The sequence below is a fragment of the Leucopleurus acutus genome (genome assembly GCF_964270905.1).
Source record: "Leucopleurus acutus genome assembly, chromosome: 5".
NCBI lineage: Eukaryota > Metazoa > Chordata > Mammalia > Artiodactyla > Delphinidae > Leucopleurus > Leucopleurus acutus.
In genome coordinates, this window is record NC_139147.1 from 124,620,852 (window position 1) to 124,626,939 (window position 6,088).

The 6,088-nt window shown below is 49.9% G+C and overlaps 1 pseudogene across 1 annotated transcript; it reads right to left on the bottom strand.

Moving 5' to 3' along the window:
- Positions 1 to 2,204: 2,204 nt before the first annotated feature.
- On the bottom strand, positions 2,205 to 2,990 carry LOC309961979 (proline-rich protein 23C-like; annotated as a pseudogene). Its single transcript has one exon. The product of its transcript is annotated as a proline-rich protein 23C-like (transcript).
- Between the last annotated feature and the right edge of the window lie 3,098 nt (positions 2,991 to 6,088).

Consider the following 6,088-nt stretch of genomic DNA (forward strand, 5'->3'; position numbering starts at 1 on the left):
TCAAAATATGCTGCCCATTGAAACTGAGAAATCTTCTCCCCTTCTTATCGAAGGAGCCTCTCAAATGCACAATTTTGTTCAAGCCAAATCCTCCTTAGTGAAGCTATGAGGAGTTGAGTGAGATGACATGTAAGAAGCAGGCATCTTTCCTGGAAGAGTAGAAGCTCTACACTTAAACTACCCCATAAGAGCTGGCAATGGTGGATAAATGAGGTGCTTGTACATCTCATGACTTAGGCCCCAACGTGACTTCCCTGAATGCAGACTTCAGAGCCTCCACCACCTGACACCAAAGAGAACACTCTTTCTGGATTAAAGCCAAACTTTCAGGGCAAAAGAAAATCAGGAGAAGAAAACCTCATTTGGTTTTATTGAATACCCACTGCAAAGTGTGTGCAAATGGATGCCAGTCTGATGAGAATGGAGTTCTGCCATTTGCAACAACGTGGATGGACCTAGAGTGTATTCTGCCTAATGAAATTAGTCAGACAGAGAAAGACATATACTCTATGCTATCACTCATATGTGGAAGCTAAAAAATAAAACAAATAAATGCACAGAATAAAACAGAAACAGACTCACATATAATGAGAACAAAGTAGTGGTTGTCACCAGACAGAGGGGAGAGAGGAACAAGATAGGGTAGAGGACTGAGAGGTTAAAACTACTGTGTATACAGTAAGTAAGGAACAAGGACATATTGTACAGCAGAGGAAAATATACCCATTTTTTGTAATAACGTTAACTGGAATACAATCTATAAAAATATTGAATTATTTTGTTGTACACCAAAAACTAATATTGTAGATCGACTATACTTCAAAAAAACAAAAGAAAAAGAAAGGGATGACTCTATTGACTATACTAGTCAACCTGGATATGTTACTTGAAGTAATATCCAATAAAAAAGATTAAGGAGGGACTTCCCTGGTGGCGCAATGGTTAAGAATCCGTCTGCCAATGAAGGGGTCACGGGTTCGAGCCCTGGTCCGGGAAGATCCCACATGCCACAGAGCAGCTAATCCCGTGCACCACAACTGCTGAAGCCTGCGTGCCACAACTACTGAAACCCATGCACCAAGAGCCCATGCTCCACAACAAGAGAAGCCACCGCAAGGAGAAGCCCGCGCACTGCAACGAAGAGCAGCTCCAGCTCGTTGCAACTAGAGAAAGCCTGCACACGGCAACGAAGACCCAACGCAACCAAAAATAAATGAATAAAAATAAATAAATAAATACATTGATTTTTTTAAAAGATTAAGGAAAAATAAGGTGTAAGAGGCTTGTGAAGAAAAGACACATTCTCTCATTATTTGGAGAGATCTTTATCAGTCAAGCAAGAGAATCTACAGAGAAGTGGTTACAGAAATTATGTAATTTTGCTGGATATCAGACCAATATAAGAGCAAATTATTTCTATATGCTAGTAGTAATGTACAAAACCTATTTGGGATCTTAGAAGTATAAAACACAGAATCTTTAGAATTACAAACTTTTCCAGGACAAGAGAAATATATTAAAAGAATGTAAGAAGAATGAAAACCAGTTGGCCCCTTTGGGAAAATACCACCCCAAACCCAGCAATAAAGTTAAACCATTTGCCAACCTGCTCATTCACAAAGAGGAGGGCGCCTGATCATTGTTCCCCATCCTGTGTTCTGTATCCAACAAAGATTTGTCCACATACTACTGGCTAGATTCCCACAAAGGGGCTAGAGCTGCCATCCAGAAACGGTCAAACTGGGTAGAGGGTTGTTGTAAACTAGTCTGGACACTAGGTCCAAACCCCTGTAAACAAAACAAATTTAGCAATTACTCTATTAAGGGGGTTGGGGGGAACAGGGGTATGGGCAGTGGTAGGGTGCCCGGAAAAGGATGGCTTTTTAGAGAGAAGTGCTGGCGCTTAGGTTTGAAGCGAATGGGAGCGGGGTAGAGCTGCTTAAGGGTGCCCTCCCTAGAGAAAATCTAAGGAGCAGTCTGGCTGTCGGAAAGCAGACTGTATTTCAAGCGGCTTTTCTTTGCCCGGGTGAGCTTCCTTTCAGGTGTTTTAGTCAGTCACTGATCAGAATTCTGCAGTGCAGCCTGCATCCATAAAGCATCTGTTCATATGATTCTTACGGTGTGTGCAAGGCACACACAGCCAATATCAGAAGACTCTCTCCTGGTCCCCGTTGAGTAGGCCGGGAACTGTGGGAGGCAGTTGATTAAGGGAACAGGCATTTCTGGATCTTGCGTGGAGGACCATGAGGGCGCTGGGGACGCTGGTGAGGACCTGGACTTGGAGAGGGAGGTAGAGGTTGGAGTGGTGAGTCAGGGAAGGGCTCTGGAAGGTGCAAGTCCAGGTTGTCGTCGTGGTGAGGAGAGCGTCTCTCTGGACTGGGGTTGGGGGTCCGAGGGGGCGGCTCTGAGGCTTGGCCCAACAGGTGGAAGCCAGACATACATCAAGCCGAGGGGCGGAGCCCAGCGACTGAGACTGCAGCAGCATCTGTCCCAGCCGGCAGGAAGTCGGCGTCAGCATCCGCGTCCTCCTCGTTGACCTCTTCTTGGCAGGCGATCTCTGGGACAGCTGCGCACAAGAATCCCGGCTCCGGGGCCATGTACTCCCCGGGAGGGCTCAGGAGAGCGCCCCGTCCCAGGCCCTGTCCCCACGGGCCTTCCACACCCGGGCCCAGGAGGGCCTCAGGGACCAGCATGAGGATGTGATCACCGAGAGACACTTGCAGCACGGACGTTGGCTCGGACTCCAGCAGCAGGTCGACGTGGTCCAGGGGCACGTGCAGGGCACAGCCGGCGGGCAGGGCCACCACGAAGATGAGCGTGTCCACGGTCGGGGGCCAGGTTAGGTTGTCCAGGCTAGGCGCCGCCCTGGACTTGGACTCGGGGCCCGCGGGCTCCTCCGTTCGCCGGCGCTTGGCAGGGCCCGGTCCTCCGGGATGCGGTCCCCACCGGTCAGCAGGGGAGGCGCTGGGGCTGCGGGGCCGGCTGCCCATCTTCTCAATGTGGCAGCGGGCCTGGGACCTGGCAGAAGGCGAGGAAGGGCTGGGTCCTGCAGGCAGTGACAGATCGGTTTGACAGGGGAGGCCGAAGCAGGGCGGTGGCGCGCAGGACTGCGGGACGAAAGAGGAGCCTTCGGAGCTCTGGGGGCGCCTCTCGGGATCCCTCAGCCCTGGCTTCTAGGGGAGCTGCTGGGCTCGGCTTTGCTTGTGTGAATCTTCAGGCCCTCACGTGGACTGGTTTGCGCAGGAGTGGGCCGAGGATGTTGGGAGCGACGCCGGCGGAACCTGAGTCGCAAAGCATCCTCACGCTAAGCTCCGCCCCCTCCTAGGCTCCGCCCCTAGAAGTGGAGGCCTCTGTGTTGCCCAGTAGCCCCGGCTGTGGTGGATAGTTTACTCTAGAGAAATACTTCCATAGGCCTCAAGGGGGCGGAGCAATCGTGCCGCTCTAGGACTAGGCTTCCTGGGTCGAGTTCCTGGCTTTCCTTGCGTTGACCTCAGATACGGAAAACCTTAACCGGAAAGCTTATTCAAGTCCCACCAGTGGAGCGCTGCACCAGGACAGTGAGATGTAGTTCCCTCGTCCCCTGAGACCTCGCCCTGGAAGTGACCTTTTAACTTCTTTTGGTCCAATAGTGAGGTGATTTTTTTTTAAACATCTTTATTGGGGTATAATTGCTTTACAATGGTGTGTTAGTTTCTGCTTTATAACAAAGTTTATCAGTTATACATATACATATGTTCCCATATCTCTTCCCTCTTGCGTCTGCCTCCCTCCCGCTCTCCCTATCCCACCCCTCCAGGCGGTCACAAAGCACGGAGCCGATATCCCTGTGCCATGCGGCTGCTTCCCACTAGCTATCTACCTTACGTTTGGTAGTGTATATATGTCCATGCCACTCTCTCGCCCTGTCACAGCTCACCCTTCCCCCTCCCCATACCCTCAAGCCCGTTCTCCAGTAGGTCTGTGTCTTTATTCCTGTCTATCCCTAGGTTCTTCATGACATTTTTTTCCCCTTAAATTCCATATATATGTTAGCATACGGTATTTGTCTTCTTCTTTCTGACTTACTTCACTCTGTATGACAGACTCTAGGTCTATCCACGTGAGGTGAATTTTTGGATGACATCCTTAAGCCTCTCCTTGCCTGTGATGTCAGTGACTGTCAGATCCCTGAAGATGGTTGCCAAGAGAAGGTGTGGCTCGACTCCTAACCAGTGTTAATAGGAGAAAACATCCAGTAATGATTCTGGAATGGGTAATACTTTCATGTGGTTTCAGAGGAAGGTGAAACATCTCCCTCCCTGTCCTTTAACCACGTGATTGCTCACTTTGGCCCTTTTTACAAAATAGCTTATATGTTCTCATTCTGAGGGCCACATAGCATTCCTTTGTACTGAATTCCATTTAAATCAGGCTTCTCTCGATGGGTGTTCAAGCTAGTGACCTGTGAGTTGGCAGACACTGGCCTTCTCTGGCCAATTGGTGTAAAATGCAGATTCTTTGCTGCATCGCAGAACCACTGCTCAGAATGCCTGGAGTCATGGGCGTAGGAATTCTCCTTAAGCACCTCCACAAAGATTCTGTTTTGTGAGGAAGTTTAAGATCACTGCATTTGTTTTCATTCAGCATTTGAGGGGTTCAGGAATAGGGCGGTTTATGGTTGAGGTCACATCCCAGCCTGTTAGTGACAGTCATGAAGGGAACTCAAACTTCCTGGGCCTGCCTTGAGGGGTTTCCCCTACACTCCTGTCCTGCATCCACTCTCCTGGCTGCACTTCCGGTGTTTCAGCCATGGGCCAAGAAATTCCCCTGCTTATGTCAGGATGCTGGCTAGGGAACTTATGGGGCTGTACACTGGCATAGGGGGCCCTGCCAGGAACCTGAGTTCTCGTAGCGTGAATGTGGATGCCACTGGCACCTTCCTCTATGTTCCCAGGTGATGGGAGCCGTTGCTGTGCGCCTGTTGTTTGGACAGAGGGCGGGGTGGGGAGATGTTGGGGAGCTTGCAGGAAACAACTACTTTTGTCCTGGAGAATTCTGTCGGCGAAGCTTGAATATCCCATGGTCGGGGAATGTTCAACGGGGGCTCCATTCAGGAGAGTGAGTGTGAACATGCTGTGTTTTAGGGGCCAGAAGGAGGAACCCAGACTTGGCCAGGACACAGGGTGGGGCTCGGGGCTGTTGGCCTGGCCAGGGATGGGGCCCTGAATGTGGTGGCTCCTGTCCCAGCCTGCTGCCACCTCTTGTCCACGGCTCTCCTGACCTCAGTAGTCTCACATTTGGGCTCATCATTGTCCTGGGCCCTGTGAATCCTCACTGTGAGCTCCCCTCCCAAGGGAATGTGGTCCTGTCCTGAGACAAAGGCAGTTACCGGGGGCCTGGCATAGTCGCACCTGATTTCCTCCTCTCGTCAGCCCCTTTCTTTCTTTCTTTCTTTTAATTGGCCGTGCGGCGAGGTCTGCTGGGATCTTAGTTCCCCGACCAGGGATTGAACCCGTCCCCACTGCAGTGAACGCTTGGAGTTCTAACCACTGGACCACCAGGGAATGCCCATGGTCAGGCAGGGGCAAGTCATTTCACCTTCGCCAACCTCAGTTTCCTTACATGTGAAACGGGGAGAATGCCATCTAGTGTGCAGGGGGGTTGTGAGATAATGTATGTAAAATGTTCTTGGAACACAGTAAGTGCTTAGTAAATAGTAACTATTTACTGTTTATGATGTTATAATCTGTCTTTCCCACTTGACATTGTCAGCCCTGTTCTTATCATCTTGAACAGTGCCTGGCATGTAGCCAACATCCAGTGAATGGTAAACAATATCATTATCATCATCATCACCCTAAAAAGGGGTCTGATATGCTAGAAAGTACTGGTCCAGGTGTTTTCAGGGCATAACATCTATATAATTGAGGAATGGCTTGCCAAGCACCAGATCAGATATCTTTCCTTCTGCCTTATTTTTGTTTACTCTAAGATGTCCAAAGACTGTCAGGATGGATTATCAGGCCCACTCATTGGGCTTTCTTGGTGTCATTCCAACCTGACTATCCAATCAACATGAACTGCTTGAACCACTGTGGGGGCGGAATTA